Raw genomic sequence first — 12455 nt, 5'->3', positions numbered from 1 at the left:
TGGCAGAGGTGCTGCTGTGCCCGTCAAGTCAGCCCATCTCGTCTTCTTATCCAATATCCACTTTGGCGATACCCAAGATTGGTAAGGCTGATCCTTTCCCTTGGGAAAAGCTGAAGTATTTAATCCTTCAGGGTCTTTCTGGGGTTGCCAGAGGAGACTTAAGCCATGAAAACAACAAGATAAAAATTTGGACTCTGATAAAAGGCGCTTGGGCACCTCACTCTATTCACTTCAGAAGGAATTAGGTACCTAAGCAGCTTCAGAAAGCTTGCACATACCCAACGAATGAGAAATTTTGTCATTTCAGACTATTACTGCATTCCTCTGTAGTCAGCAACAAATGCCAGTTTAGAAATAGGAAGTGATTGCTGAGAGGCAAGAGGAACAGGATGAGATTTCTGTTTATTTTACACAGGGAATTGGCAGTGGCTGACTCTGCTGACTGCAGTGCTACTCACATTCCCACACTGTCAATCCCCCTCCAGCCTCAGGCATCCCCCTACCCCCTGCCACTGCTCAGGCCTTTCATGTCCACTAAGTTATTAGTTATCATTTAAATATGAGGATTATCTTTCTAATATGCCATTACATATTCATGAATCTGATTAGATTCCTAGCAGAAGAACAAGTTTTCACTTTCTGTGACATAATTTTGACAATACTGATGACTCTGTTGTTAGTATTGATTTGCTAGAACAGACAAAATATAAAAATGCCAAATTCCAATTAATTTCTCCCATGCTACAGAATCCATAGGTCAATAAATGACTGGGGAAAAAAAATATCATATCTTTTTTGAAAGAGGGAAGTTAGCCAAAGAATTACAGAATCACGGATCTCAGAATCACAGAATGGTTTGGGTTGGAAGGAGCCTTAATGACCATTTAGTCCCCCCTTCTTTACTTTTGAAGCCATTTTGCCATGTCCTAACACCACCTTCCCTTCTAATGGGCCGGTCGAATAATTTGTTCCCTAAAGCTAATGCCTGGCTACTAATATTGGATCAAATATAGTACTGGATCTTCTCCAAATGTAAAGATTTTTCCTTCCAGATCAATTTTTCTATTATTACAAAGCTTATGGTACACCGCTCGACTAGATATTTGCAATTCTTCAAGAGTGCATAATGTGAACAATATTTGCTGGTTGTTCCCTAAATGGCCTCCTGGATTTTTGCCTGGGATTAAGTGCATTGGCTGATGTTGGGTCATCCGAGCTGTTGCTATTATTTTGTTCTGAAAAGTAAATGACAGAAGAAGGCATAATGATATTTGCATACACCCATTAAAGTGAATGTGATTAGCTAAAAGCCAATACTATTTGACTATTAGCATAATTTTATGGGCATAACGTGCATTAACAGTTCATTATTTGTTTTGTGGTTTCTCAGCCTTGTTTAGTTTCGGGAGATTTATCATATATCTCTTTAAATAAAAATATGCTGACTCCACTCAGACTTGAGAGGTCAGTTATTGTTTGGCCATCCTCCATGTGATTAACCATCTCCAAATTCATACACGTCATACAGAAAATGACATTCCAGGTTATCCAAACAAATACTAACTGTGTGTGACCTTGCTTCAAAAAGGAAGATATTTTTAAAAATTCTAAGCATTATTTTCTTTACCACTGATAGCAAGCACCAAGTCTAAGCTGTTAAACAAAAAATGCAGTCGTCCTGGTAAAGTCCTCAAGCCCTATAAAGAGTTGGCACTGTGATCACCAACACCTGAAAACACTTTCACCTAAACAGAATGCTGTGATGTAAGACATAATACATACAGTGAATCAGGGCTGAACATAGCTGTGATGGAGTCTGTTGTCCCTCCCTCACCATGCTGAACAAGATTCACGCACTGAGGGACTGTAGCTGCAGGAAATGCTGCCTTCCTTTCTCCCCTTAATTGCAGCCACATCTCCAAAAATTTCCACCCAGCTGTTAAACTGGGGCATGGAACTGGACTTGGGTAACTTGCCATCATAAATACCTCCTGAAACTCCCACAGAGTTGTTCATTCTACCGTTCTGTGCTTTGCTGCTTTGCAGAGGACTGAATGCCACTTAAGAATAAATTTTGCCCATAATGTTCAGCACCTGTTTCTAATTCTGATCCTAACCTGTCCTCTTCTTATCTGCACTTTTTCTTAATGGCAGCAACTCCAAAGAAGATCATGTTCCATCCTAATGGTTTACCACACTTTGTGTCACAGATTAATAGAATCCCATAATGGCTGATGTGAAAAGGGACCTCTGGGACCACCTGATCCAAACCTTCCTCAAGCAGAGACACCCACAGCAGGGCACCCAGCACTACAACCAGGCATCTTTTGAAGACATCCAAGGAGGAGATTCCCAGGGAGGAAGTGTTCCTCCTTTTCAGAGTGGAAAAGCTCACAGAGGAACGCAAAGCTATTCAAGGGAGCAGGAAGAGGCTTACTTCATTTCTGTATATCAGCACACAGCCACCAGTGTGTCTGCACTGTGACTGGTGCTCCCTGTGACTTCTATTCATGCCTGAGAAACTGGCCAATCTCTGACACTACTGACTGCTGCATTTCTTTGGTTTTGTTTGATTTGGACCTCTAATTGTTGCTGTTTAATTTTAAGTTGCCAGCAGACTGTGCCTGGGATTAATCCTCATTATGAATGGAAATATCATAGGCTTTTTGCAAATATGATTTCTGTTTTTTTGGGAGCACTTCTTGTGACAAATGATTTCAAGTGACATCTTCCTGGCTGTGTACTTCACACTGCCAGATTCTCTCTTGTGTTTCAGACTCATGATATTCATACCTCCTGAATTGTCCTGCCATTGAGAAAGAGCAAGATGCCACAATACAGAGATATCACCTTATCTGCAGTGGTAGCTCTTTCCCACGTGCATCAAATCCGACCACATTTTTCATTCATACCAAATGTCAATGTCCATTCCCTCACCAAACATTCCTTTTCTCATTTGACTTCGCTCAACTTTCTGTGTTCATCCTTTTATATATATATATATTCTTGTCAGCAATGTTCATTGACTGTCAGCATCAGACTGGGCCCCTCAGAGAGGTTTTCATTGTTGCAAGGGGTCTGTTGTTTCTTGGGTCCCCAGGAGGTGCAAAGGCCAATCTTTCTACGTGTCAGTAGCTTTCATGAGTTTTACTTTCAATTCTCATAAGTAAGCCATTTTCTGAGAGACAACTGTTAATGGGTTTCTAACTTCCTGTACAAAAGACAGCACTTTACAGAGGCCAGTGTTAGTTACATACCAAAAGTTGCCAGTCTGATGAGGAATGATTTCAAGTTCTCAGGGCCCACAAAGCAGAACTATTTCACATGGAGGAGTCCAAGCAACCAGAGGAGCAGTTCTGAATTTCCACCTGAGTGCAATTCCCATCCCCTGAGATGAAATGAGCCATTTGGCAGTTACAAGTCTCGTCTGCAGTAACTGCTCAGGTCTCCTCTCTAGTAGAGAGAGACCTCCAAAAACAGGTCATTGATAATGGAACATGGCTAAAGTCTGGGGAGGTGAATCTTATGTCAAAATCTGCGCACATTTATTCAATCTCCCCTCGTGTGACAGCTGTGAGTTTCCCACTTTTCTCTGACTCCGTCTCTGTAAGTCTCCTTCCATTTTCCTTTTTCTCATGTTTGTTCTGACACTTTCTGTTCCTCTTTCTTCACACAGTTGTCTTGTGTCCCCTCTCTCCAAAAATATCACTTTGGCTATCTATGCTCTTTGCCACCAGACAATATATAATAGATAACTGCTCTTGGCTGGCACTACTGACGGTCCTCTGCAGCTCATCTTCTCTGTATATAGCTGTACAGTTTTCTCACTATCAAAGTACCCATGGGCTCTTCAAAGCCCACACTTGAAATACGACCTAGGTACAATAGGAAAAACTGAGTAGCACAACTAGAATATAATGAGGTCTGTAATACTGCTGATGTTTTTACCTGAAAGAGACAAACTCTGTCAGTGAGCTTCCTCTGTGAGAGCCCAGAAGAGACTCAAAACCACACAATCTTCTGAAATAAAGGCAGCATGCTAGGAGTAGAAGGGAAATTACATAAAAATTGTAGATTTGCATGCCAGTGAGAGAACTAAGAGAGGCAAAACAGAGACCTGTAACACTGCCTTTCGACCTGAGCACCGTACAAACTGCTGATGCATAAATATTTTCACATTAAAGAGAGTAACAGAGCTTTGAGAGGAATCTGGGTGCATGAACAAGTAGCATGAACTGGAGATTTGTTCATCCACTTGGACCTGTCTACTCCAAGGGATGTTGTGTGCACTCCTACATGGACCTTCCATTCTGCAACAAGTTTGGAAGATAGCTCTGGGTTGCTGTATACCCTAATCATGACCATTTGACCTGCTTCATGGTCCCAGGGCAAGTGTGAATCACTTGGCTTTTCTCCATTGCTTGCAGCCATTGGTAAGAGGGCAACTCCACTGTATGAGGTCACAACAAAAATACAGGTCTCATGTTCCCTGTTGCTGTAATTGCACAACATAATACAGATGTCAAACCTCAGAGTGCATTTCCATTACTAAGCAAGTCAAAGCCCCTACAAGGCAAGTGGTCCTGAGCAGGGAGACACAAGCCCATGGGGAATTCACTGAACACGCCAGCCCTTATGCAGAAACCACAAACAGACGCATTCCCTTGTACACTCAGGAGCCCCTAACACCAGAAGCATCCCAGAGGGAGTAGGGACTGATAATACAGCCAACTCTCATGACTTTATCTTGAGTGTTACAACAATCAGTGTTTGTTTTAAAGTTCCTGGAGTTATAGTCTCATAGACTTAACAATAATTGTCCTGTGAGATGATGCATAGTTAATCTACTATTTCCGTAAGTCCTTCCTAATGATCTGCATTTCCTTCAGTGTTCTTCATCATTCCCAGAACAATTCTGACTTCTATCATACTGAGGCATGTGTTGCCCAAGTGGACCCGCATAGCCAATCAGTCACTCTGTCTGCATGCACTGTCTGTTCCTCTCATATTTACCGCAACGTCTGTGTTTGTGACGTTTGTAGATTTCACCAGCTGAAATCACACCAACTAAGTGAAGGTACTGGGTTACATTGGCACAAGTTCTGTCAACATAGGTTTCCCCATGTCATTCTTTTGGATGAGCATCTGACATTTATAGCAACTCTTTAATATTCATCATTTCGTCCACTTGATATAGACCTTGGCCATTTGACCTACTATATATGTATTTTCTTTTACCAATTTATTGTACTCAAGTCTACAAGTGATTGTTTCTGGGTATGAGAGCATGATAGTGCACCAGTATGTTTATTTCAACCAGCCCTGAATCACATCTTTTTGGGCCAGGATGCAAATGCAATTATTTACATCCATAATAGAGACAGATAGCCAGCTACCTTTATGAGATTACAGTCTTATCAACTTGAAAACTGTTAGAGGAAAAGGAGTTCTATCAACTTTGTTAGCCTGCTAACTGGCATTAACTACATTGCCCTCCTTTTCTAGTTGTTTCCCATATCTGCTCTCTGGTGTCTGGCCTATGTCTGTGTATGATTATGTGGGAAATATTGTGTATATTTCAGATAAAATAAATATTTAGTCTTTAAAGTCTCAAGGCAAAAACTAAAATCCCAAAAGCTAATGAAATGTCTCAAAGTTTATAATTTGGTATAATCTCATGGCTTTTAAGATGTTTTTGTGAATTTCTGGAGCCTGTTTCCAGGAGCAGTGTGTTGGTTAGCAGTGTCTTTTGCCCCAGCAAGACAACTTGGGGAAGGTGTCCTGTATATCCTCTGCACTGTCTGAGGTGGCTCCCAGACTGCGAAGCAAAGACATAAGTATAAAAACTTTAAACATATGTATATGTACAGTTTGCACACTAAGATAGAAACACACAGCATTGTTGGACTGAGGAGGAACAGCAGCCATTCAGTCTTTCTACTCCTTACCTCCATCATCAGCCACAGGCAATGATCTTCTCAAGCTCTATAAGCAAATCCCTGCTTTCTCATGTCTGCTTGCTAGCTATGTTCTAGCTGCGTGCAAACCCTTGCACTAATGAACAACAACAACAACAACAAACTTTCTGCTGATTACTAAAAGGAAGAATTATGCAGTAACAGAAGGAAACCAAAAGCCAATGCTCGAGTGCAGTGATGAGTAGTGAGCTGGGAATTCACATGAGCATGCCCTGGGTTCACATCTGCATATAGGGCAGACAAAGTTACACAGCTCATGTCCTAAGGAGTCACTTACAACATAATCAGAGTTAGGAAGAATGAAATATCTTTGACTGATCCTCACTGTGTCACTGTGTGAAAATATTAACTCCCCTAGTTAAATCATCAGCTTCAGTGTGAAATTTCTAACACTGCTAGAGCTGCATACAAAAACTCTGAAGAAACAAGCATCAGGGAGCCTCCTTTGAGGAGAATCCCACTTAGAGGAATGAAGTACACAGCAGAACCTGGATTGCTGGAATCTCCTACTGAGTTAAATGTGGTCAGCTTCTGTTTCAACTTCATAGTCTCCAAGTAGCCACAACAGCAAGTTAATCTGCGTGTATTCTGAGCAAGCCTGGTGCTCTCTTGTGGGAAGTGCGGTATACGGACAGGACAGGATTAACAAAATCTAAAGACATGTAGAAGATGAGAAGGCAAAAGGAGTCAAAAAGAAAGACTACAAGCTTTCCAAAGTTTCTGAGACACAGAACATCCAAAGTAGACCTCAATGCATCTAACACCCAGCCCAGCTATTAGCTTGGGGAATTCCTATAAAATGACACTTTCTCCTTGGAAGAGGGCACACTCCCTCTAGTAACCCGCAAAGAGATTGGATAAAATAAATGCAGACATCCATATAATGGTTACACACACGCAAAAAGTAATCTGAGCTTGCTTTTAGAAAGTTCTATTACCCCAAAAAAGGCTGTCTTGCTCCTGGGTTTTTCTGGTATTCTTCCTCAGATGCTTTAAAAATCTGTACAGTGGAGAAGCTGTTCAGTACTAACAGCAGAGGAAGGCCAGGCTTCAGAGGCCAAACAAAACAGCCATGGTGCAAACTTCTGACACTGAGCAATTCTACAATACAACCTTTTCTTCATCTGAATTGCTTTTAAACAAAAGCCTACAGGATATTAAAACTAGCTCAGGCTGATTGTGTTAGTCCCAAATAAAAATCTGACAAATACTGATAGAAATATCTGTACATCTGAAATCTTATATAGTGCTACAAAATTGCAGCTTTATATGGTGAAAGACACACAGGACATTCATTTCTCTTCCCAGATGCCACCCACATCTTCCATTGATTTTTTTTTTCAGGCTAGGAAGCTGCCATACTTTCTTCCTTGCTATTCTATTACAAGTCAAGAATCAAAAAACTTTCTCTCCAGTTACTATACTCCTCCTGTATCAATGAGATCTGAAAAAAATCTCTCCTAATTTTTTGACACTGTACATTTGACAACAAAAACAAAACTGACTGAGGTGAAGTCTTTATGAAGTGAAATGTGTATGTGAAATTTCCTGTTGAGACTTAAACTTAGAAATGGGAAAGAACTAGGTCTGGTTCCTGTCAAGAGCAAAACTTTCAAGCTATTTTACTTTCCAGCTGCTTGGGGTTGCAAAATAATAGCTAAGTACTGTAAATGAAGCAGGGAAAATTGCGTTTGTGGCCACATGCAATGCTTATAGAGAAATGCAAACACAAAGGGAAGAAATATCGGAAATGTGTGCAGGAAGCGTTCGCTTAAGATAGTTTTCTACTTCTTCTTTGCTTGCAGAATTTGGTTTTTGCTGTGTTCTGTATGCTTCCTCAAGCAAGAGGTCTCTGTGCATTTACAGACTATACTGACCCCAGTGAGCAGAAGGCCCAGCAGTGGGAAACAAGGGAACAGCTGAACATGTATAAGACTGTCATGTGGATGTTGAGGGAAGTGGAGGACACACCTCTGCCCTATCTGTAGAGGAAAAGATAAAATTGCCATTGTTAGACAGCCACATGAAATACATCTTTCCATTCTGTCAGCAGAAGCAAGGTAGACCAGTCCCAAATCACTGACTCATTTTGCTCCTAATTGGCCACGTATTGCAGTTTTTTTGGCTCCTTACAACTCCACCTAATGCTTTGAAGGTTTTTAAAATCCCACGAAACATTAACAGTTCAACGTTGTTCTTATCCAAATCAGTGTATTTTGATTTCATGAAGTTCTTATTACTGTTTATGACCTTCTTTTCTTGTATTTAGATTTGAAAATAAGATTCTTACTTTCTCCTTCCATGTTTTCTAGTTCTTCCTGATCTGGATCAGCAATCAGCACCCTTCAACCACATTTTGCACAGAAAACAGTGTTCCTGCATATGATAGTTTACTCTTGAATTTCCAAGTCTTTTGCAATATACAGCCTCCAGAAACTTACTTCCAGCTTTTTCAGAACAGTTGTAATAGACCCTGCCATGGAAATCCAATCCTGTCAAATACATTAGGACATTTGGAGGGATTGGCTGATATTTTAAAGCATGTCTTTAAAATGAGTCCTTCAATTACTAAGCAAGGAATTGCACAATCTTTAAAATGCAGAGGACCTGCTTTTCCATAGGCAGCAATAGATGTACAGAGACATTGTAGAGGAATAATCTGACAGTGGAAATGGCTAATAACCTTGTTTACCTTGTTATGAAGAAAACCAAGTGCTACCAGCACTCTAGTACTCCTCACTGTGTATGGGATTTGGTGCTTCTTAATGTTAAACTGGTCCTAAAATGCCACTAGGGCCCTGATTCTTTACATACCACCCTGGGAAGATGAAATTGCACTTTATTAAATACAAAATTATTTATAATTAGATGGCAAAGCAAAGCACTCTGAAGGCATCCAGAAGTGACAGGTGTCTTTGCTGGATAAATGCTATGCAATTGCTGCAGTGCCTGTAGCTACTAGGCCCTTGTGCCTGGTCAGCGCACATGAAGAACAGTGCTCCCTGAGTCAATGGCTCCTCCATTTCTCATTGCTTGCAGTGCACAGCACTGCAGTACAGAGATGTCCCCAGCCCAGTGTCAAGTGCTCAGAAGTCAGGCTCATTTCAACTCTTTCTGTGTCATACTGTGTTACCCTGACCTGCAGCATCACCCAGGTGAGGGAGTGATCTGATCTCTTTTCCATAGCTGGAGTACTGAGGCCCAGTTAGGCATGGGAGGTCTCTGACATTCAGGTGTGATGGCACTTCAGAGAGCAGATCCCACTGCCTTTAGCTGCCTTAACATTTACTACAGTCTCCCACAAATCAGTAAACAGACAATAGAGAAGGAACATATAGGGCATTTCCTTCTGCTTAAAATGAGTTTCCTAGCAGTACAGCAAAGTGCTGGGCATGAACAAGGACAGAATCTAATTCTCTGGGTCTATATTTAAATTACTGTTGCCATGAAACCACCTCTTCTTTTCTGCTCTTCTCGTCCTGGCTGTTGCATGCATTCAGGGAAACATTTTGTGGGTCTTTTGGGATGCTGAGATGTCAACCTTTTGACACAAAATCCAGACAGGTTTTTTTGTCCAAACTGAGTATTTCGAACCATGAAGGCTGCCACAAAGGGTCTTTTCCTTCTTCTCCTTTCAACACAGCCCTTCCTGTCATGGTTGATCTTCTGCAGAAAAGATCTCCCACATCTGGACTTCTAGGCCTGTGTCCCCTTCCCTATACCCACTTCCAGGGAGGGCTTTATTTTCAGACAAACGTAGGCTCGATACTAGTGTACCACAGCAGTTCATGGAGCCTTTCCTTTTTCCCAAGGAAGTAGTCCTAATTAGCACTATTTAACTGCTATCTATCGTTTACACTAAACAAAAGAGGGACTATACCACAAAAGAATATGCAGTGACATGGTCAGGCACATAAATACAGCAGAACTATACAGTTCTGTGGCTATCTCTTGGCAATCTCTTGGCTTAACTTCAAAACTGCAACACTTTGCATGCTTTTTGCTATGATGCACACACATGTCGAGGTTTCACCAGCCTTATATTGGATTTTGACATCTTTCATCCATCAACGAGGCTCGTTAAGGGCTTGGAGAATCAGCCCTATGAGGAGAGACTAAGGAAGCTGGGGCTGTCTAGTCTGAGGAAGAGGAGGCTGAGGGGAGACCTTATTGCTGTCTTCCAGTACCTGAAAGGTTCTTACAGTGAGAGTGGGGCAGGTCTCTTCTCACTACTGACTTGTGACAGGACGAGGGGAAATGGCCTCAAGTTGCACCAGGGCAAGTTTAGGTTGGATATTAGAAAGAACTTCTTTACAGAAAGGGTGGTTAGGTACTGGAATGGGCTCCCTAAGGAGGTGGTTGAATCGCCATCCCTGGATGTGTTTAAGAGCCGCTTGGATGTGGTACTCAAGGATATGATTTAGCAGAGGTTTGTTGTTGTGGTATTGTTTGTGGTTGTTTTTTAAGAGATAGGCTACTGGTTAGGCTGCGGTTGGACTTGATGATCTTCAAGGTCTTTTCCAACCTGAGTAATTCTATGATTCTATGATTCTATGATGATCAGATTGGATGGAAGAAACTCTGACAGAAGCCTTGCTAATGTTAATTGAGCAGTGTGACTTCTCAAGCCATCTCTGTTTTGAAAAAATCAGCCATACTAGGTGTACTATTCACTCATCATCCCAGTCAGAAAGGTTTTGATCAAGGGGATCTAGTTTAACCATTTTCTTGTGTTGCCTTTAAATTCTACACTTTCTGCTTCATTTTCACTAGTACTATTACAGCAATACTAGCCTGCAGTAGAGATGCCATTTCCAAGGAGGAGAGAGGATCCAACACTAAGAATTTATGCCCACACAGACAAAAAAAGGGGTCTGTGAAGGAAATGCTATCTCTCCCACAGCAGAAGGAACATAGCACAGACACCTGAACAAAATCACACTAAAGATCTGTAGTGGAAAAAGATTTGCATCCCCAGAGTTTCTATAATCACTTTATTCCAAGACTGTCCTTTTATTGCTTGTTCTCCATCTAGAAAAAATGCTTTAGGTAAGTCTTCTGTTTCCTCCAAAAAGGTGCATTTGCTATGCATGATTTAATAATGATTTTGTAAAACAGAACTGAAGTGCTATCCTGTAAGAATGCCTTCTATGCATGCTTTGGATTCTGATGTGCTTCTACCTATCACCTTTTATGTAATGATGTGTGCAGACTTTCCAATGTGATTTGAAGAGCTCAGCTGAAGACTCTGCAGAAGCCTCTGCTGAGATCAGCCTGGCCCTGAGACAGCGCTCTGATTAATTTGATTGCCTAGAGGCCTCTGTTAGCCTAAAGGGAGCAGGGCACAGAAGTGCATTTTTCCCTCCCTAAATATCAGTTTGATCTTGATAAAGCCAAAATAATTAGGTTGGAAGTAACTGTTAGTATAAAAGACAAACAAACAAACATGAACATGACTTTAATTTGGAAAAACAAAAATTGGAAAGTTCATTAAATGATATTTAATGCATTTATTGGAAGAGATAAAATTCTCCTTTTTTTTCATATAAACGCTGTCTTCAAATAGGAATTACTTTCCTCTCACACAAGGAAGTATGTGTTTTTATTTAGATGGCTGGGGATAGCACAACTGTGGATTGCACTCTGTTTTGTGAAGCAAAAACAAAATCTGGTCTCCTGACTATTGAAAAGTATTTGCAAGTGGCACAAAATGTCATGAAGAGGCTCATGAGATCCTAAAAACTTCATTTTGATGACTGGGATGCAAAAAGATTATTGAATCATGTCGGCACTGGCAGCACTCATGGCTATATAAGAGTCCCATTATACTTCGTTTGTTTTTTTTCTGAAATCCCTCATATTAACCTGAGTGAAGATAAAGGTCACAGCTTTCATTATGAAGAAGAAATAAATTTCTCCCTAATTACAGTGGAAGGGAAGAAAGGAAGAAAACTTATCTCCAGCTGTTTTTAATGGTATCTAAAATGTAATTGAATGGCCTCGTAGCTTTATATTTTCTTTTTAAGACAACCTACTGCTGTATTGAAAACTTGTTCCTGATTTGAAACTGGCTGTGGTTAGCAATGCTGCTCCCCTTAAAAGCTTCCAGTGCATAAAGCCAACAGCAAAACAGAAAAACTTTGGAAACATATCCAGCTTTCCCCAGCAGGTACCCTGAGAAGCTGCAATTCTTGTGTAAGAATCATGAGGCAAAACAGTGGAACGACATAACTTGATTTTGGGATGGTACTCGTGGGCTGATCTGGCTCAACCTTTCTCTCTCCTGCAGAGTAAGCCAGGTACACCAGGAAACACAAATCATGTGCATGCTTCTCTGTGAGCTAAAGAGGCTGAGGACCACAGCACTGGAGTTGCTTGTTGTCATCCATGAGTCTCACCCACAGAATTCTCAGACTTGGGCTGTGTCCAGAGTCACAAAATGCAGCCTGGTTAGCTTCTGCATCCCATTTACCCCAG

Source organism: Excalfactoria chinensis, chromosome Z (genome assembly GCF_039878825.1).
Source record: "Excalfactoria chinensis isolate bCotChi1 chromosome Z, bCotChi1.hap2, whole genome shotgun sequence".
Classification (NCBI taxonomy): Eukaryota; Metazoa; Chordata; class Aves; order Galliformes; family Phasianidae; genus Excalfactoria; species Excalfactoria chinensis.
The sequence above is the reverse complement of the archived record's forward strand: the minus strand, read 5'-3'. Positions refer to the sequence as shown.